The sequence below is a fragment of the Pleurodeles waltl genome, chromosome 1_1, assembly GCF_031143425.1.
Source record: "Pleurodeles waltl isolate 20211129_DDA chromosome 1_1, aPleWal1.hap1.20221129, whole genome shotgun sequence".
In the NCBI taxonomy this organism is placed as follows: domain Eukaryota; kingdom Metazoa; phylum Chordata; class Amphibia; order Caudata; family Salamandridae; genus Pleurodeles; species Pleurodeles waltl.
In genome coordinates, this window is record NC_090436.1 from 635,675,156 (window position 1) to 635,696,465 (window position 21,310).

The 21,310-nt window shown below is 48.5% G+C and overlaps 1 protein-coding gene across 4 annotated transcripts in view; it reads right to left on the reverse strand.

The window, feature by feature from the left end:
* Positions 1-21,310, reverse strand: part of YTHDC2 (YTH N6-methyladenosine RNA binding protein C2) — a 999,369-nt gene that overhangs the window by 513,530 nt on the left and 464,529 nt on the right. The gene's annotated exons all lie outside the window — the stretch shown is intronic.

Genomic DNA, 21,310 nt, shown 5'->3' on the forward strand with positions numbered 1-21,310 from the left:
TTCACCAATTCTGATTGGCACACTGGAACACCCTTATAATTCCCTAGTATATGGTACCTAGGTACCCAGGGTATTGGAGTTCCAGGAGATCCCTATGGGCTGCAGCATTTCTTTTGCCACCCATAGGGAGCACAGACAATTCTTACACAGGACTGCCACTGCAGCCTGAGTGAAATAATGTCCACGTTATTTCACAGCCATTTTACACTGCACTTAAGTAACTTATAAGTCACCTATATGTCTAACCCTCACCTAGTGAAGGTTAGGTGCAAACTTACTAAGTGTGAGGGCACCCTGGCACTAGCCCAGATGCCCCCACATTGTTCAGGGCAATTTCCCTGGACTTTGTGAGTACGGGAACACCATTACACGCATGCACTACATATAGGTCAATACCTATATGTAGCTTCACAATGGTAACTCCAAACATGGCCATGTAACATGTCTAAGATCATGGGATTGTCCCCCATGCCAAATATAGTATTGGGGTGCCAATCCCATGCATCCCCGGGGCTCCAGCATGGACCCCGGGTACTGCCAAACTAGCTCTCTGGGGTTTTCACTAAAGCTACCGCTGCTGCCAACCCACAGACAGGCTTCTGCCCTCCTGGGGTCTGGGCAGCCCAGTCCCAGGAAGGCAGAACAAAGGATTTCCTCTAAGAGAAGGTGTTACACCCTCTCCCTTTGGAAATAGGTGTTAAGTAGCCTCTCCTGGCCTCTGGGAATGCTTTGAAGGGCACAGATGGTGCCCTACTTGCATAAACCAGTCTACACCGGTTCAGGGATCCCCCAGCCCCTGCTCTGGCATGAAACTGGACAAAGGAAAGGGGCATGACCACTCCCCTGTCCACCACCACCCCAGGGGTGGTGCCCAGAGCTCCTCCAGTGCGTCCCAGACCTCTGCCACCTTGAATGCAGAGGTGTGAGGGCACAATGGAGGCCTCTGAGTGGCCAGGGCCAGCAGGTGACGTCAGAGACCCCTCCTGATAGGTGCTTACCTGGTTAGGTGGCCAATCCTCGTCTGAGGCCTATTTAGGGTATCTCCTGTGGGTTTCTCGTCAGATAACGAATTCAAGAGCTCACCAGAGTTCCTCTGCATCTCCTTCTTCGACTTCTGCCAAGGATCGACTGCTGACTGCTCCAGGACGCCTGCAAAACCGCAACAAAGTAGCCAAATGACTACCAGCAACATTGTAGCACCTAATCCTGCCGGCTTTCTCGACTCTTTCCTGGTGGTGCATGCTCTGCGGACTGTCTGCCTTCACCCTGCACTGGAAGCCAAGAAGAAATCTCCCATGGGTCTACAGAATCTTCCCCCTGCTAACGCAGACACCAAACTTCTGCTTCACCGGTCCTCTGGGTCCCCCCTCATCTCGACGAGCGTGGTCTCTCGTACACAGGAGCTGGATCCAAGTGACTCCGACAGTCCAGTGGTCCTTCTGTCCAAATTTGGTGGAGGTATGTCCTTGCCTTCCCATGCCAGACAGTAATCCTGTGTACTGCGTGAACTGCAGCTGCTAGGGCTTCTGTGCACTTTTGCAAAGAATCCTTCGTGCACAGCATAGCCCAGGTCCCCAGCACTCCGTCCTGCATTGCTCAACTCGCTGAGTTGACCACCGGCTTTGTGGGACCCTCCTTTGTAGTGTTCAGATTTCTTGTTCAAGTGCTTCTGCGGGTGCTGCCTGCTTCTTCATGGGCTCTCTGTGCTGCTGAGCGCCCCCTCTGTCTCCTCCTCCAAAGGGCGACCTCCTGGTCCTTCCTGGGCCTGGGCAGTACCCATTTTCTTCAACTGCGACCTTTGCAGCTAGCAAGGCTTGTTTATGGTCTTTCTGTGTGGAAACAACTCTGCATCCGCCAGCACGCCGTGGGACATCTTCTGTGCAAAGGAGAAGTTCCTGGCATCTTCCGTTGTTGCAGAATCTTCAGCTTCTTCCACCCGGAGGCAGCCATTTTACACCTTCATCCGGAGTTTACTGGGCTCCTGCCCCCCTGGACACTTTGTTGACTCTTGGACTTGGTCCCCTTCCTTTACAGGTCCTCAGGTCCAGGAATCCGTCTTCAGTGCTTTGCAGTCGGTTGTTGTCTTTGCAGAATCTCCTATCACGACTTTAGTGTGTTTCTGGGGAAGTAGGGTAACTTTACTCCTACTTTTCAGGGTCTTGGGGTGGAGTATCTTGGACACCCTTAGTGTTTTCTTACACTCCCAGCGACCCTCTACACACTACACTAGGCTTGGGGTCCATTCGTGGTTTGCATTCCACTTTTAGAGTATATGGTTTGTGTTGTCCCTAGGCCTATTGCATCCTATTGTATTCTACAGTGTTTGCACTACTTTTCTGTTTACTTAGCTGATTTTGGTTTGTGTGTATATTTTGTGTATTTTACTTACCTCCTAAGGGAGTATATCCTCTGAGATATTTCTGACACATTGTCACTAAAATAAAGTACCTTTATTTTTAGTAACTCTGAGTATTGTGATTCTTATGATATAGTGCTATATGATATAAGTGGTATAGTATGAGCTTTGCATGTCTCCTAGTTCAGCTTAAGCTGCTCTGCTATAGCTACCTCTATCAGCCTAAGCTGCTAGAACACTACTAATCTACTAATAAGGGATAACTGGACCTGGCACAAGGTGTAAGTACCATCGGGTACCCACTATAAGCCAGGCCAGCCTCCTACAAAGGCTTAAACCTTCCCTTCAAGGAACAGTTAACAAGTTCATGTTTGGTGTCTTTGGAATTGTTATGAAAAATCCTAACTTATGGTGAAGTTGAATTGCAAGTTATAATTTAGAAAATGCCATTCTTAGACAGTAGGCATTTTCCTGACTTAGCCTTTTAGTTCTGGTAGCCTGTACCTGGGTCACATGACAGGGTGAAGCGGAGGGTTGGGCATTCTGTATTCCTCCTAGACAGCCACACACAATATATAGTGTAGGTGTGCCTGGATGTGCCATCACTAGCAGGATGGGAGGGAAGAGCTGGGCACAACCTCAATTACACTTGAATAGGCTGTGTCCTGCCTCGACACAAAGGGCTGCGTACCCCCTCTTGTTAATCTGGAGCCAGAACAGGAAAGGCAGGATGCGAAACCTTTAGAAGCTTCTCTCCCCACTTCAAAGGAAAAACATAATTCAAATACTCAACCTAGGATACCAACTCCTCAGTACTCTTCCTGTGGATACTGTGCCAGGAAGAGGGCCTGCTGTGCTGCTGAAGGTCTGGCCTGCTGCCTTGCTGCGCTATCCTGCTGACTTTTTGACTGGGTGAGAAGGACTAGACCTGCATCTCTTAAACCCAGAACTCCAGAGTGACTCCAAAGTCTTGTTGCCTGGCCTCCTGACTTGCGCCTCAGGGACAGAAGGCTCCAACAACTTTGCTCCATCACCTAGACTCTGTCATATGTGAGTCGTCCCTGCTAAGTGGTGACACCCCAGTCCCTGCCCCTTAGAAATGGGCGTAAAGTACTCTGGCAGCCTCTGTGGATCTACCAGAACCAAAACATTTCCTCTGCTGCGTGGGGCAACCCTGGGCAGAACTGGTGCATCGCCGCTGCTGTGTGGATCGGAACAGCCGCAAAGACCTGCATTGCACTGCACCCTTTTACCTGCATTGGAACCGTTGCTGTGCGATGTATCCTTGGACCTGGCCCTCACATCCCTCATTGATGCAGCCTCGAAAGCGATGCTGGCCTCTGCATCGCAGCTCCTTGGAACTGACGCATAACCCCTTTCCTGCGTAACACCTCCTCGACTTTCACATCACAAGCCCTCGTCAATGCGATCTTCAACGACGCAACAGGACCTCTCGCTGCAGCCTTTCAACATCTCAGAACTGACACAATGCTTCAGCTGCATGACGCAAACCAGGATTTAAGGTACTCTGTTCAGTTGGCCTATCTGCGCCCCTGTAGTCGGCTTGTGCTCTATTGTGGTCGGCCTGAACTTGTGACTTTGTCATGGTGCAGCGCAACCAGATATCCACAGTTGGCACTTTATGCCTTTTGGCACTATTTTTACTAAAATCTTTACAACTTAATATCTCCAGTTCGACTGATTGGATTTTTGTCGTTTTGGTCTTGTATTTATTAAAAATGACTATTTTTCTAAACCTGTTGTGGGATTCTTTTCTGGTCTGTTTTTGCTGTGTACTGTTTGAAGTGTTGCACAAATACTTTACAGATTGCCTTTGGGTTAAGCCTGACTGCTCTGTGCCAAGCTACCCAACGGATGAGCACAGGTTAATTTAGGGTTTGTTTGTGACTTCACCTTGAGAAGAATTGTGATTGGTGCTTGAGATGGGTTTCACCACCCTCCACCAGTAGCCTAACCTTTTACAGATGAGTATATAGCTCATGTAATTTAACTAAGTCCATACAACTTATTTGACCCCTGGGAGACTGCTGTCCATATACTCCACAACATTAGTTTGCCTCAGATGCACTGGAAAGGATCTATGTATGGTCATATGAGGTGTTTGTGTGCTGTGATCAAGCAATGGTGGTTTCAGAACACAGCAAACCTTACTGATCTGACAAGCAGAAGTAACACTGATGTACTTAAGGTATACCTGTTGGGGTTAATGCCATAACCCAAAACCAATATGTCCAACTATGAATCTACTGACTTGGCATTCGTCCCTGCAAAGCGGCTTACTGTGATGCTTTGGATGTATGCCCTTCTACCAGCCCTAAGTAGGTAGAAAATGGAATTATGTAATTTCTCTCAGTCCAAGATGACTGCTAGCAGATGACCATCCTCGGACTGTTGCAAGTTATAAACCCAAAGTCAGACAATAAGCCCCCATACAGTCTGCACTGGATGAGAATGTTATACTCTATTCGAATATAAGTGAGGCGAAACTGTAATTTCCTGATGAGCTCAGCAGAGGTGGGTTGAGGGGAGGAGGTCAGAGGCATGCATGTCCTGACAGAACAAGCATGTAACACCTTGTCTAGGAAAGAAGAAGGACTACTGACTAAATCCCACATGTCCTATAGTACCCAATTTATGTGAAGTGTTAGTTATATTATACGGCTTGGGTTCTGCTTCCATTGAGGTAAAAGTTTTTTAACATAGTTAAATAACGCTGTAGGAAGTTGGCTCTGGATATATTATTTTAAAGTAAGAAATAGTGTGCACAGAGTCCAAGGGTTCCCCTTAGAGGTAAGGTAGTGGCAAAATTAGATAATTCTAATGCTCTAATTTGTGGTAGTGTGGTCGAGCAGTAGGCTTATCAGAGGAAAGTGTTAAGCATTTGTTGTACACACACTAAATGAGGAACACACACTCAAAGACTAATTCCAGGCCAATAGGTTTTTATATAGAAAAATATATTTTCTTAGTTTATTTTAAAAACCACAAGTTCAAGATTTGAAGTAAATACATAAAATGCAAGGTACTCCACAAAGGTAAGTTGGGAACTTTGAATTAGAGCAATAACATATACAGTTTTTGTTGAAATGGCAATAAGCTATAAGTAGACTATGCAACTCACGGGGTCGCAGTCAGGAAGAGTGTGAAGTCTCACGCTTCCGGCAGGAAGAGCGAGTTCTTTGAAAGTTGCTTCTTTGTTGCAAAGATGTAGGTGTTGTTGAGCAGAGCCGCTGTTCACAGGAGTTTCTTGGTCCTCGGGGTCAGGGAAGTCCTCTGAGGCTTCAGAGGTCGCTGGTCCCTTTTGGATGCGTCGCTGGTTGCAGGTTTTCAACTCAGGAGACAGGCCGGTAGGGCTGGGGCCAAAGCAGTTGTCATCGTCCGTTGTCTCTGCAGGCTTGTAGGTCAGCAGTCCTTCTTTGTAGTTCAGGTTGCAGGAATCTGATTTCCTGGGTTTTGGGGTGCCCCAAAATACTCAATTTAGGGGGGTGTTTAGGTGTGGGGGGGGGCAGTAGCCAATGGCTACTGTCCTTGAGGGTGGCTACACCTTCCTTGTGCCTCCTCCCTGAGGGGAGGGGGGCACATCCCTATTCCTACTGGGGGAATCCTCCAAAATCAAGATGGAGGATTTCTAAAGGCAGGGTCACCTCAGCTCAGGACACCTTAGGGGCTGCCCTGACTGGTGGGTGACTCCTCCTTGTTTTTCTCATCATCTCCCCTGGACTTGCTGCCAAAAGTGGGGGCTGTGTCCAGGGGGCGGGCATCTCCACTAGATGGAGTGCCCAGAGACACTGTAACACGAAGCCTGAACCTTTCAGGCTCACTGCTAGGTGTTACAGCTCCTGCAGGGGGCAGGTGTGAAGCACCTCCACCCAGAGTAGGCTTTGTTTCTGGCCTCAGAGGGCACAAAGGCCCTCACCCCAGGGGGTCAGAAACTCGTCTCTCAGCAGCAGGCTGGCGCAGACTGGTCAGTCCTGCACCGAAGGATTGGGTAAAATACAGGGGGCATCTCTAAGATGTCTTCAGTGTGCATTTGTTAATAAATCCAACACTGGCATCAGTGCAGGTTTATTATTCTGAGAAGTTTGATATCAAACTTCCCAGTATTGAGTGTAGCCATTATGGAACTGTGGAGTTTGTTTTGACGAACTCCCAGACCATATACTTAATATGGCCACACTGTACTTACAATGTCTAAGAATAGACTTGGACACTGTAGGGGCATATTGCTCATGCAGCTATGCCCTCACCTGTGGTATAGTGCACCCTGCCTTAGGGCTGTAAGGCCTGCTAGAGGGATGACTTACCTATGCCACAGGCAGTATTTTGTGGGCATTGCATCCCAACACACACAATCTACAATGGCAGTGTACATGTGTTAGGTGAGGGGTCCCTTAGGGTGGCACAATATATGCTGCAGCTATTAGGGACTTTCCCTGGTCACAGGGCCCTTGGTACCACTGGTACCTTTTACAAGGGACTTATCTGTGTGCCAGGGGTGTGCCAATTGTGGAAACAATGGTACATTTTAAGTGAAAGAACACTGGTGCTGGGTCCTGGTTAGCAGGGTCCCAGCACACCTCTCAGTCAAGTCAGCATCAATATCAGGCACAACGTGGGGGGTAACTGCAGCAGGGAGCCATTTTCCTACACACACTGACCATCATTACATCACAAACTTCCTTAAGGTAACTGTTCATATCGATATACCATACTGCCAAGCATTTCCCTTCTCCAGAGTTCTAGCCTTCCTGCCTTAGTCTGTCTGTGTCCTCAATTCCATAGTTTTTCGAACACCCCTGCCTTTATAAATAGTTTCAGTGTGCTCCCTCACTCGTACCCCTCCCACCACGATCGTCATGTGTGCAGCACTTTAACTTTAGAATGTATCTTTCACAAGTGCTGTGAACAACAGTGTGCTCACACTTTATTATACACACTGAATACATTACTGTCACACAGCAAGGTTATTTTGTGTCGCTGTATGTTGTTGCCTCTTTTTCTTTGTCATTTGTGTTCAACCACCAACAAGCCTTGGCAAAGGTATAAGTCACGGTGAAGCAAAAGTGGAGCTACCGGGGGCCAGCAAGGTCCAGGAGGATTCAACCCACGGGGGTGCAAGGGGGACCTTCAGCAAGGCAAAGTCCACAGAAGGAGAGGCAGCCCCACAGGAGACCTACTGGACAAGGGACCAGGAGTCATAGAGGAGCCCACGCAAGACCTAGGCCTGCACACCATCACAGAGCACAGTGTGTTGGCTGAACAACTGGTAACTAAAAACATAAGACTGATGATCACTACTATTAAATGTCTTATATATAACATTCAACTTGTATTGTCCCATTGCAGATGGCTTCCGTTCATTTAATCCACCTGGATATTTCGCTTTTTGATGACCCATTTTGGGGCTTTTGGACTGCAGATGAGTCTAAGTACTTGTGTCTCCCCCACGGTAATCACAATGTAAATGTACTGTGTTTGTTTACAGTTAAAATCTGCCTTTTAAGATGAGGCCACTGCGACACACCTAGGATAAGGGGTTATTTGTTGCCTTGTGTGAGAGAACAGGGATGATTGCAGAGGCCCCCTAACTCTTTGCCCCCATTTTCCACTTTTTGCTGGTGTTTTCCTGACTCTAATGGTGCCCTGGGTACTGCTAACCAGTCCCAGGGCCTGTGCTCTGTGTAAAATCAGTATGCAAATTAGGCTAACTATAATTGGCTAAGTCAACCTACCTATAAGTCCCTAGTATATGGTAAGGCATGTAGGTTTAGGGACCCCAGCATAGGTAGTGCACCCATAGGTGCACAGCTGAGGTGCCCTGTGTCATTTTAAAGGCAGGCCTGCCTTGCTGGCTGCCTTTAAATTAAAGTGACATGCAAATCGACTTTGTAATTGAAAGTAGTTCCAAAGCCTTAAACTACCTTATTTTTACATATGTCACCCCTAAGGTGTGCCCTATATGCCCCTAGGGCTGGGTGCCATGTAACTATAAGCAGGGACCTTATAAAAATAGTTTTATAAGCCCTGGTGAGGTGAAACAGCCAAATTAGTTTTTCCCTCATTGTAGTGAATGGCCTCCATAGGCTAGAATGGGGAGACTTTATTTATTTATTTTTAAAAGTCCCCTTAAGTATCAGTTACTACAAGTTTGGTATCAAATTAATTGTTATAGTAAATTCCACAACTTCCAGTTGTTGGATTTAATATAACTTGTTCAGGTAAGGAGTTTTAAACTTTACCTGAAAAGTTGCCAACGTCAGCCCTGCAGTGTTTTTGCTGTTTTGCTCTGATTGGCCAGCCTCTGGCAGCCTGGCCAGGCTGCCTTGATGAGGTTTGAAGTGGCCTGGCTCAACACAAAGAGCTGTGCTTGGGGGAGGAGACCTTCCCTCAGGAGATGGGGAAGCAGGAAGGGGGAGGGCTGCCAACCTGGTCTTCAAAGGCAGGGAAAGACATTTGGAGCAACCCAGCAAATACCCTCACATCCTGCAAACCCAGACAAATAGGTGCCCCCTTGAATAGATTAGGAGAGGGCAGGAGAGCGGTGTGTTGAGGATTTTTAGCCACACCAGTGGGTGGGCTCAGCCAGATGTAACCTCCAAAAATCACTTTCAGCCGCAACGGATTTTTGAGGAATGTTGCTCCCTGGGATTGATTTTTGCCACACTTCCCAGGAAGTGGTCATCACAGGGGGATGGACGCTGCCCCTGATTGGAGAACCAGGACCCCTCTGATTTTCACCCAGGAGCAAGGATAAAATTGGCACACCTGCACCCACACCTCAGTTCCCTACCACTTCCCCATCAGATTCCAGCAAGGAAGAACTACAGGAGAAGAAGGACTGACCTGCTGGACCCCTGGCCTGCACCGGGACCCTGCACTCTGAGGGACTGCACCAGCTGTACACTTGGGCTTCACCACAAGAAGGACTTTGTCTGGCTTCAACTGGTTCAAGGAGGGACTTCCTGTTTGCTACAGGTGAAAAATTGCTACCCAGAGTCCCCTGCACCAACTCCTGAAGAAACCAACCAGCTGACCACTGCCCAGTGGCCAAAAAGGAGTTTGCACCAGGTGCATTCTGGGAGATGTAGTCCACACCCTCAAGGAGCATCTCAGAGCTTCTGTAACCTTGGGGTGAGCTGTGGACATCAAAAGAACCTTAAAAGAACATCTGGAAGAAGATCCAGAAGTTTGGAGAACTTTTGGAAAAAAGCTCCATAGAGGGCCCGACCCGCCGCAGCAACTCTAGCTGGCTTGCCTCAACCGCGACCTGGCCTGACTTGCAGGTTCGTCCCGGTGAAGACAATCTCCAAAAAAGAGGCTAGTCCGAACGTAGGAAGTTGACTGGGATCTCCCAGCCGCGTATCCGAGGAGGGCTCCAAGGACGTCGGATCAAGATCCAGGTTTGCCCCGGTCGAAGGATTTTCACCTCGAAAAAACGACTAAGTCCGAAGGTAAAAATCTCCACCGAGGGTTCACGTGACGTGTATCAGAGGAAGAGTTCCAAGAGGTCGGATTGGACTGGCAGGTTCGTCCCGCTGAAGAAAATCTTCACAAAAATGATTAAGTCCTCAGGTAAACTTTTGACCAAGGCCTCCCGCGTGGTGTAGCCAAGCCGGGCTCCATCACGGTCGACCTTAAACTTTGACTTTGCCCCGGTCGAGGTGCGACCCGATGACCAGATTGGCGCTTTTTGTTTTTATGCACTAGAAAGCAATAATTCTTTAAAAATTCATATCTCCGATTCCCCTTATCCAATTTTATCTGTTTTTGTGTCATTTTAAAGCTAAAAATGTTTGCTATTTTTATACATTGATTTTGGATTTTTAAACTGTTTAGTGTTTTATTTCATTACTGTTTAGTGATATTTGAATGCTTTACACTTTGTCTCCTACGTTAAGCCTTGTCGCTCGTTGCCGAGCTACCAAGAATTGAGCTGGGTTTCATTTACTGAGACCTAACTGGACCTAAGTGGAGGTTAGTGGCCTATTGCTAAGTATAGGTACTTACCTGCCCTTACCAATAACCCATTTTCCAAAACCTACATGTAAACATGTGTGCACACGTGCAGACTGCATGTGTGGGGTTACTGCTGACTGCAGCCCAGTAATTGCACACAGGTAGCCTGGTGCAGAGGGGACTCTGCAAGGTTAGATGATGACCTGGGACAAGTCTTATAATACTAGTAGGAACTCACTGTAAGGTCAGTAGGGTTTACAGGTTTATTTGTAGTGGTACTGTATTATATTGTTAATATTGGAGGAACCAATGCCGATGCACACATCAATACATTCATATACTCCTGAGCTCAGGATCAGATCCCAGGCCTTCTGTAAACCTGCTGAGTCAAGTTAATTGCCTTGCTCCTCAGCAGAGGGAAAAATACCTCCCCACATAAAAAGCAGTAATTAACAGTGGTTTGATTCTCCAGGGGCGTAAGAGGTGGGCAAGAAAATCTGCATCTATTAATTAGATGGCACAGTGCACCAGGGTTGAGACAGCTCTGGCTCAAAGAACAAATGAGGGAACCCAGACCTCTAAAGCCAACACAGGATTGATTTCCCCTTTGTAAAGACCCTGGAAGTGATGTCAGCTGGGGTGGAGTTGAGGCTCCAAGAGGAGATGTGAACAGACACAGCGATCTTTTAGACAGTCCCAGCATGTTGTGTAGCAGGTTCAGGACAGGGTTGGAGGGGAGATGTGACACCCTAGGATTGGCCGGGTGCCTGGCATTTAGAACTTTCCACCCCCATTCAAAACCTCTTGCACAAGGGAGAGAAAGAGAGTTGGACTGTGGGATTGGAATGCAGCAACATCATGGAAAGGTGGAAGGACAAGCTCCCTGATGCCCTAATGGACTAAGAACTCTGCCTACAGCTGACTCCAGGACATGTGGGTCTCTCTAGGACCAGTGAGTCCCTTTGAGGACTATTTGAAGGAAGATCTGGACTTCTGTACCCCAGCAGAAAGAGTGGGTCAACAGAGACCATGATAAGCAGAAAGGCTGCTTGGAAGAGTCCTGGACGGTCTTTAGCCCTCTGTTAAAATCTGGAACACGCTTCACTTATCCTTAATGGGTAAGGTGGCACTAGATAAAATGGTGGTCATGCCCCTCTGCTTGCACGTATTCCAGGGTTCAATCTTTGACATTCCCAGAAAGTATTTTCTGAAACTTTATGATCTTTTCGTTGAACTACTGTGGGCCTATGGGAGAAAGAAAGTTTGTATGTCTACTCTGAAAGGGCGTTGGAGTTGAGGGAGGCTGGAGCTGCCCGACCTGGAACTTTATTATCTTGCAGCCCATTTACAGCTCGCACGGCATTGGTTTGATGAGGGGCACAACTGGGAAAAACGCCTGTTTTGGGTTACTTGTGGGAACGATACCCTTCCAGAACTCCTAAAGTTTGGGCCGTGAGTCTGAGAGACTGCTCCTTATATAGTCAGGTATTTAGGGGATGGGCTAAAAAGAGTGCTTAGGTGCACTCCTTATGCACCAGATATGCCCAAATGGTCCCTGTGGCCAATTTAGCAGATGAAGAGGATTATGACAATGGACAAATGGGGGCTGTACTACAATCAAAGATTTGCACTCAAACAATAGATTTATAATGCTATATAATGCAGCGCAGACGCTTCAGCTGGGTCATCGGCAATTACTACAGTAAGCTAAGAGGGTGGCCACGGTTCTTTACATTTGGCCCAAATTTCCTGAGAATCCCTAGAATCCAACAGATTTGTCACATTGTTGAATATGATGGGAGGCAGGCGGGTAATCTCCTTTCTGTCCAGGTCGCTCCGGGAGAATGTTCTTAAAGGCAGGTTACCGGTGCAGGATAAATGGCAAAATGTGCTGGGTGAACAAATTACAGAAAAGGAATGGAATGCGGTGAATGCAGCAGTCCAAAAAACAATGCAAGGTTTAAATTGATCCAGTATAGGATATGATTCATCAGGTATATTTGACCCCATTAATATTGCATGTAATATACCTGAAAAGGAACTCTATCTGTCCCCGGTGCTCTGGGGTGCAGGTGGATTTTTTTAATATGAAATGGGGATGCCTGTCTTTGGATACGTATTGGCAGACCGTGATACCTGATTGAACACTGCCGCAGGATGTTAAGCAATGCTTTTAAGGTTACTCCCGTTTTACAAAAAGAGAGGCCTAAACAGGAAATTCTTGATAAGAGGGTTAGTTGTGGCAAAACGAAGAGTGGCTACACATTGGCTTTCCCCGTATCCCTCTGAATAACGAAGGTGGGTAGGGGATATGTCTGAGTGGGCGGTGGCTGAGGAATGGCATATGCGCAAATGTAGGAGGGATACTAAATTGGAAGATGATCTATTGGCATGAGGTGCAATGTTAGCTGACATGCTGGATCCACAAAATACTAGGCTACCGTAGATTGTTTATATGTTTGGGCAACCACCCTGAGATTTGGATATTAAGTAAATTGAATTAATTTGTTATTTTGGACACCCACAACCTATAAGACGCGCGTTACATGCCCGAACGTCTATGTGAAAGCATCAACTCGAACTTCAATGATCTCCCAGACACTTACCATTTCTCTGTGAATCATTACGAGCACTGATGGGTATAGCAAGGGTGGGGTGGAGATGGGGGGGTGGGAGGATATTTGCATTGTTATGACTGCAATGTATAGCTGTTTTGTGCTACATTACCGATAAAGTTTAGATAAGAACAAAGTAGAAAGGCTGCTGTAGGGAGCTAATGGAACAAGCTCCCTGCAAAGTGCTCCCTCTCAGACGCTAGGAGGCCTACTGGAAAAGCTCTTGGTGTATAGGGCTTGCCGCTAGGAGCAAAATGAACCCATGATTATGGAAATCAGCCAAACGGGGCCGGAGACACTGAAGGGGAAAGGACCTGACCCCCCCCCCCACCCCAGTTTGAGCAACAGAGCGCGTGAAGCCCTGCCACAACTGTTTCCACTGCCCCTCCCAGGGTGGGCCAGTGCCTGGGGTCCAAACAATATTCATTAACTTATAATGAGCCTGGGAGGGGGCGTTCGTGAGTCCCCCTCCCTGTCAGGAGCTACCGGCTGCTCGGCCCATTTGTCATTCCAGGAGGATTGGGGTGCACTCCCTCGCCATAGGGCATGTTTTCCCTCCACATGTAACTTACCTCCTCCATAGGAAATCCACTTTAGCCACCAGCAGGTCCCGCCCGCCAATTCAAGGTGCATTTCAAGGTAAATGTCTGCACACTCTGCGCATATCACTTAAGTGCACTACAAATATCACTAAAGTACACTACATGTCATAGTAGTTTTGCCTTGTTTTGCTTGTGTCTTTATTTTTTTACCGTGAGGAATCCACAGGTAGCTAATGTATCCACCAGAAAAGTCGTTACCGAAGGTAAGTAACTCGTTCTTCTGATGGATACAACTACCTGTGGATTCCTCACCTCATGAATAGAGTCCCAAAGCAGTACCACGCCCGGCGGTGGGTGCCTAAATGGTCAAACCAAGAAATCCTGCAGCACTGACCGTGCAAAATGGCCGTCCCTTCTAACCTCAGAATCCAAACAGTAATGTTTTGCAAAAGTATGAAGGGACGACCAAGTTGCGGCCTTGCAGATGTCGACCACAGGAACACCACTGGCCAAGGCCGAAGTGGCCGACTTAGCTCTGGTGGAATGAGCTCTAATGCCCTCAGGAGGATCCTTCTTTGCCAAAGAGTAACAGATTTTAATGCAAAGAACAACCCATCTGGATAGTGTTCTCTTGTGGACTGCCTTTCCTCTCCTCTTGCCCACGTATCCAATAAACAGCTGATCCTCCAGCCTGAAATCCTTTGTTCTATCGATAAAGAAGCTCAACGCTCTCTTTGGGTCTAGACGGTGCAGTCTTTCTTCCTCTTTGGAAGGATCAGGCGGAGGATAGAACGTGGACAAAGTAATTGCCTGAGCCAAATGGAAGGGTGAAACAACCTTCGGGAGGAAAGCAGCCTTGGTCCTCAACACCACCTTATCCCCATAAAAAGTTGTATAAGGGGGTTTTACTGATAAGGCCTGCAACTCACTCACTCTCCTTGCTGATGTTATAGCTATCAGGAAGACTGTTTTTAAAACCAAATACCTCAAGGGGCAAGAATGCATAGGTTCAAAAGGGGACCCCATAAGGAAAGTCAGGACTAAGGACAAATCCCATTGCGGCATAACGAATGGCTTTGGAGGATATTGATTTAGAAGACCTTTCAAGAATCTGATAACAATAGGGGATTTAAATAAAGATGGTTGGTCTGGAAGACATAAGAAGGCTGACAAGGCGGATAAATAACCTTTAATGGTAGCCACTGCACAACCTTTCTGCGCCAGAGATAGAGCAAAAGACAAAACGTCCGATAGATGAGCATGCAAAGGATCAATCTGCCTCTCTCCACACCACGCAACAAATTTAGACCACCTATTAGCGTAGATAGATTTAGTGGAGTGTCGCCTGGCCGCTAATATAACATCCACTACCTCAGGCGGGAGAGAGAAGGAACTCAGGTTGCCCCGTTCAATCTCCAGGCATGTAGGTGCAGACTCTGGAGGTTGGGGTGTAGAACCTGCCCCTGCGACTGCGAGAGGAGGTCTGCCCTGAAAGGGAGACGGAGCGGCGGGCACATTGAGAGTTGGAGAAGGTCGGAGTACCACACCCTCCTTGGCCAATCCGGAGCTATTAAGATTACTAGAGCCCGGTCTTGGCGAATCTTCCTCAATACTCGAGGAATCAAGGGTATGGGAGGAAACGCGTAAAGCAACTGGCCGCACCAGGTCATTTGAAACGCGTCCCCCAACGCTTCCTGCATCGGATACTGAAGGCTGCAGAACAACGGACAATGCGCGTTCTCTCGAGTGGCGAACAGATCTACCCGAGGAAACCCCCACCTCTGGAAGATTAAACGGACTTGATCTGGATGGAGACGCCACTCGTGGTCTGCCGGGAAGTGGCGACTGAGACTGTCCGCACGCACGTTCAAAACTCCGGCCAGATGGTTTGCAAATCCGATGGTCCTTTGCCCAGGACCATAGTCGAAGAGCTTCTCTGCAGAGAAGGTACGACCCCACTCCTCCCTGCTTGTTTATGTACCACATCGTGGTAGTATTGTCCGTTAGGACCTGTACCGACTGACCACGAAGGGAAGGGAGGAAGGCCTTGAGAGCCAGACGTACAGCCCGTAATTCTAACAGATTGATGTGAAAAATCTGTTCCTCTGGAGACCAAAGACCTTTGATCTCCAGATCCCCCAGATGAGCTCCCCACCCTAGAGTGGAAGCATCCGTTATGACTGTGGCCACTGGTGGCGACTGCTGGAACGGCTTTCCTTGCGAAAGATTGTTGCTTACAATCCACCACTTCAAATCCACAGTAGCATCTCTGGAGATCTTGACAGTACCCTCTAGATCCCCTCTGTGTTGAGACCACTGCCTTCGGAGGCACCACTGAAGAGCCCTCATGTGCCAGCGAGCATGCGTGACCAACAGAATGCAGGAGGCAAAAAGACCGAGCAGACGAAGGACCTTGAGGACTGGAACTACCGCTCCATTTCGAAAACATTGGAACCAAATCCTGAATATCTTGAATCCGCTGAGGCGGAGGAAAGGCCCGACCCAATGTTGTATCCAGTACTGCCCCTATGAACAGGAGGCGCTGAGAGGGCTCTAGGTGAGATTTGGGCTCGTTCACCGAAAAACCCAGGTCGAACAACAACTGGGTTGTTGACTGCAGATGACGCAACACAAGCTCCGGGGACTTGGCTTTGATCAACCAGTCGTCCAAGTAAGGGAATACTGCTATCCCCTTCCTTCTGAGCTCTGCCGCAACCACCGACATCACCTTCGTGAAGACTCGAGGTGCTGAAGAAAGACCAAACGGAAGGACCGCAAACTGATAGTGTTGCGATCCCACCACAAACCGGAGATACTTCCTGTGTGACTTGAGTATCGGGATATGAAAGTAAGCATCCTGCAAGTCGACAGACACCATCCAGTCTTCCATGTTCAACGCCAAAAGCACCTGTGCTAGGGTCAGCATCTTGAACTTTTCCTGCTTGAGGAACCAATTCAAGATCCTCAGGTCCAGAATTGGTCTCAAACGACCATCCTTCTTGGGAATCAGGAAATACCTTGAGTAAACTCCTTGACCCCTTTCCTGCTCCGGGACCAACTCCACCGCGCCCTTTAAAAGGAGGACTTCTACCTCCTGTTCTAGCAACAGGAGGTGTTCTTGTGAACAATACGAAGGGCGGGGCGGGATGAGGGGCGGAAACTCCCGAAAAGGAAGGGTGTAGCCTTTTCCCACCACACTGAGAACCCAATTGTCCGACGTAACAGTCTCCCATTTGGTGAGAAAATGCTGTAATCTTCCCCCTACAGGAGAGGCGTGAGTTGGAAATGGTGGAAGCCTAAGGCTGCTTCCCCTGCTGCACCCCGCCAGAGGATGAGGAAGAGGCAGAGTGCTGCTGAGAGGCTCCTCTGGTGCGGACCCTACCTCTCCCCCTAAAAGATCTATAGGGATGGGAAGAGGCAGGTTGCTGATATCTTCCCCGAAAGGAAGAGGAGGAAGAGCCACGCCCAAATCCACGAAACCTCCTGAAAAATCTGGAAGAGGCCGTGGAAGAAGGAGCTTGGAGCCCTAACGACTTAGCCGTGGCCCTGCTTTCCTTAAAACGTTCCAAGGCCGAATCAGCCTTAGCCCCAAACAGTTTGTCCCCATCAAACGGGAGATCCAACAATGTGGACTGTACATCTGCCGAAAAGCCCGAGTTACGGAGCCAGGCCTGTCTCCTTGCCACCACAGTTGTGCCCATTGCTCTGGCTACCGAGTCGGTGGTATCCAGTCCCGTCTGGATAATTTGGGTCGCAGCAGCCTGGGCATTTGAGACAAGATCCAAAAGACCCTGGGGAAGCTCTGTAAACGAAGAGGAGATGTCATCCATCAGAGCATGAATATACCTCTCCAGGATACAGGTTGCATTGGTGGCTTTTAACGCCAGACTGCAGGACGAAAAAATCTTCTTCGACTGCGCCTCTAGCTTCTTTGAATCTCTGTCCCCAGGCACTGTCGGAAAAGAACCAGGCGCTGACTTGGACGAACAGGAGGCCTGCACCACCAAGCTCTCCGGCGTAGGGTGCCTGGACAGAAAACCAGGGTCAGTTGGAGCCGCCCGATACCTCCTGGCCGCGGCTCTGTGAACTGCTGGGGAAGATGCCGGCCTCTTCCACACCTCTAAAACCGGATCCAGCAGAGCGTCATTAAAAGGTAACAGAGGCTCCGCCGCGGCTGAGGCCGGATGTAACACCTCTGTCAAAAGGTTTTGTTTCGCCTCCACCACCGGCAAAGGCAGGTCCAAAAAACTAGCTGCCTTCCGTACCACTGCATGAAAGGAAGCAGCCTCCTCAGTATATTCCCCCGGGGACGAAAGGTCCCACTCAGGGGAAGTGTCCAGCCCACTGGCCGACTCCAGTCCACGCAGCCCATCACCCGAGTCCTCTAGCTCTCCTTCCTCTAGGGCTCGTTGGTACTCCTGCTCTTCTAGTACCCGGAGAGCACGTCTCCTTGAATGCAGTCGTTGCTCAATCCGCGGAGTTGACAATGCCTCCGCCGAAGTCGGAGATCGGCGCCGATCTTCCGAAGCCACCGACGCCGCATCCGGCGCCACAGGTAACTTCGGCGCCGACTGAAGAGCAGTTGAAACGGATGGACCCACCGGAGTCACAGGCCGAAATCTCGACGTCGACGGGATGGAAATCCCTGGGGCCAATCCTTCCGAAGCCACCGGAGCGGCCACCGGCGCCGAGCCCACGTTCCCAAACGGGAGAAAGGGCATAAAGGGTGCCGGCCGAAGAGGCGCAGGATCACCCAAAGAAAAGGCCAAAGGCCCAGCCGGAGCACCCCCTGGAGCCATCTGTTGGAAGATGGCATACATCGCATTCAAGAATGCGGAACTATCGGCTCCAGGGGTGGGAAAAGCCGGATACTGGGGTGCCTGTCTCGGAGGCGACCCCGACGCCGGCCTCGGCGTCTGCGCCGGAGAAAACACTTGAGGCTCCAATACCTCAATCACCGACGCCTGTCCAGGTGAAGTTGGAGACGCCGGAGAAGGCAACGCCGTCGAAGGATGCGGCGTAACCGTGGGGCTGACCTCCCATGTTCTTCGGCGCCGATCCGGAGACCTGGAACGAGCCTCCCTTGAATGACGCCGAGATTCTCTACGGCGCCGGGAGTCTCGATGACGCCGATGTCTTGGAGAAGACTTCTTGTGATGCTTCTCCTTTGACTTGGCCATAAACAGCTTCGCCTCACGTTCTTTAAGAGCCTTTGGATTCATGTGCTGACATGAATCACAAGTCGAGACGTCGTGGTCGGAGCTCAAACACCAAAGGCAATCGGAATGAGGATCCGTCACCGACATCTTGCCTCCACACTCACGACAAGGCTTAAATCCAGACTTTCTCTGCGACATTATTTCCACAGCGAAAGACTACGCAGCAAGATATACACTGTAACCGCAAGAGTAACAGTTGCTCCCTCGAAGATAACCGTTTCGAATGCACGGAAAAAAGGGAACTGACGTCCGCACGTCGTCGAGGACCTCTTATTGCCTGTATGACGTCAGACGGCGTCGCGTGGGCGACAGTGACGTCCTCGTCGACGTGCAGAGACTAGTAAGAAGATTTCCGTCTAATGCTGGCGCCATGGGAGTATTCATGAGGTGAGGAATCCACAGGTAGTTGTATCCATCAGAAATTACTTTTATGGCGATTCTTTTGCTCTAGGCTGGTCTAATGTACTGCAGGGTCGCTCCAAAATCACAACTTTTGGGCTTAAGCTTTTTCACTGTGTGTGGAATTACTTATAACGTGTCTTGCGTTTTCACTGTTCTATTCTAGGGAAGGAAGTTTAGTGTGACAAACACCTTACTGCTGAAGGTCAGGAAAACATTCCCAAGACCTTATTCGGTCTGATGTATGTTGTGCTTAAAGATATTATCCAGATATATGTGTGTTCGTACAGATGTTATATATGCCTGTGGCCATAGTCTAAATTCATACACTAAACAAATATTTATGTGCACCTGTTACCATAGTCTAATTCCGACAAAATACAGATGTTTATGTATGCCTGTCACCTGTTTAAGTATACCTGGCACCAGGGGTGGCTCCTCTGCTATGGTGGAAGAGCGTTGCCTCCCCTGCCAGCAGCAGCAGCTGCAAAACTTTTACTATGCCAGCAGCATGAAAGCAGCTTTAGAACTCGAAGCAGGACAGGCTGGGAGCCTGTGCCTGCAGTCCAGTCGAGGAGTTGATCGGAGCGGCGAGGCTTGGCGCTAAGGGTAAGCTTTCTTTTTTATTATTATTTTATATATATATATATATATATATATATATATATATATATATATATATATATATATATATATATGTGTTTTGCCATGCCCCCGCGCCGCACCGCCCTGCCCATTTTCCCTCCCGCAAGCCACCACTGCCTGTCACCATAGTCTCATTTAGACACAATGCAGATATATATGTATGCCTGTCACCCTTACTGTTGAGTATTTACCTTCACTGTTACCATTACTGAAGTACTTACCGTCAGTAATGCCTTATCGGGTAGAGACTATATCTAGCTGCACATTCCTTACCTTTGAATTCTTCCCAGGGATCAAACTGGATCGAGAAGATTTTCACGAGCAGTACCCCTAAGCGCTGTTACGTTGCGCCGATCAGCTCTGCATCCGTCATCGGCGTTGTCCACAACAAATATGATGTTGCCGGTCCTATATAGGCCACACCCAGGTACCCTGATGTCAGTTTCTTTTCATTACTTTCCAAAATCACAGAGCCATGAAGTACACGGACCACTGATGTGTCAAAACTAAGGCATTGAATGGGGAGTCCCTGCCCTTAGAAATCAGTTCTTAGAGAGGGGAGGATGGGAGAGTCGGTAAGGAATCTGGAACCAGTTATTGTTTCTACCAGAAAAGGCGTTACAGAAGGAAAGTAACTTTTCCATCTGATAGAGACCTCTAGCTGCAAATTACTTAACTTTGAATAGATACCCAACCAATACCATCCCCTGAGGTAGGTCTGCGCAACAAGTTCAGACTAGAAATTCCTGCAGGACCGAACAGGCAAAGTACCCGTCCCTTTGGACCTGACTTTCCCGGCAGTAGTGTTTGGTAAACATGTGCAGAAAAGCCCAAGTTGCCACCTGACAGATGTCAAGTACTGAAACTCTATGGGCTAAAGCAGTGGTTGCAGCTTTAGCTTGAGTAGAATGAGTGTGCAAACCCTCAGGGGGTAGCTTTTTGGCCAGTGCAAAGAAGATTTTAATAGAGTATGACCTATCTGGATATGGTCCGCTTCTACATTGCCCAACCTTTCTTCACACCCACATACCCTACAAAGAGTTGGTCATTCACCAAGAAATATGTGGTACAATCAAGGTCGAACAGCAATGCTTTTTATGGGTCCAGGCGGTGGAGTTGCTCCTCTTTCTCAGACGGATGTGGGTGTGTAAAAAGTAAGCACGGTAATGGATTGGCATACATGAAAGGGCATGGCCACTTCTGGCAGAAAAGAGAGCCCTAGTGCAAACCACCACTTTTTTAAGGCTAGAGAGAATGCTAGGGTGGCTTAGATGACAATGTCTGTAGCTTACTCACCCTGCGGGTAGATGTAGTCGCCACAAGTAAGGCAGTTTTCAAAGTGGGAAGCCTGAGTGGACAACTGTGGAGAGGCTTGAGAGGACCGCACATCAGAAAGGTCAAAAACTAATTCAGATCCCATTGTGGCATAATGAATGGGGATGGAGGAAAAAGATGTGCATGACCTTTGAGGAACCTATGTAAAATAGGAGACTTAAACAACAAAGGTTGAGAAGGTAACCTTAAAAATGCAGAAATAGCGGACAAACATCCCTTAAG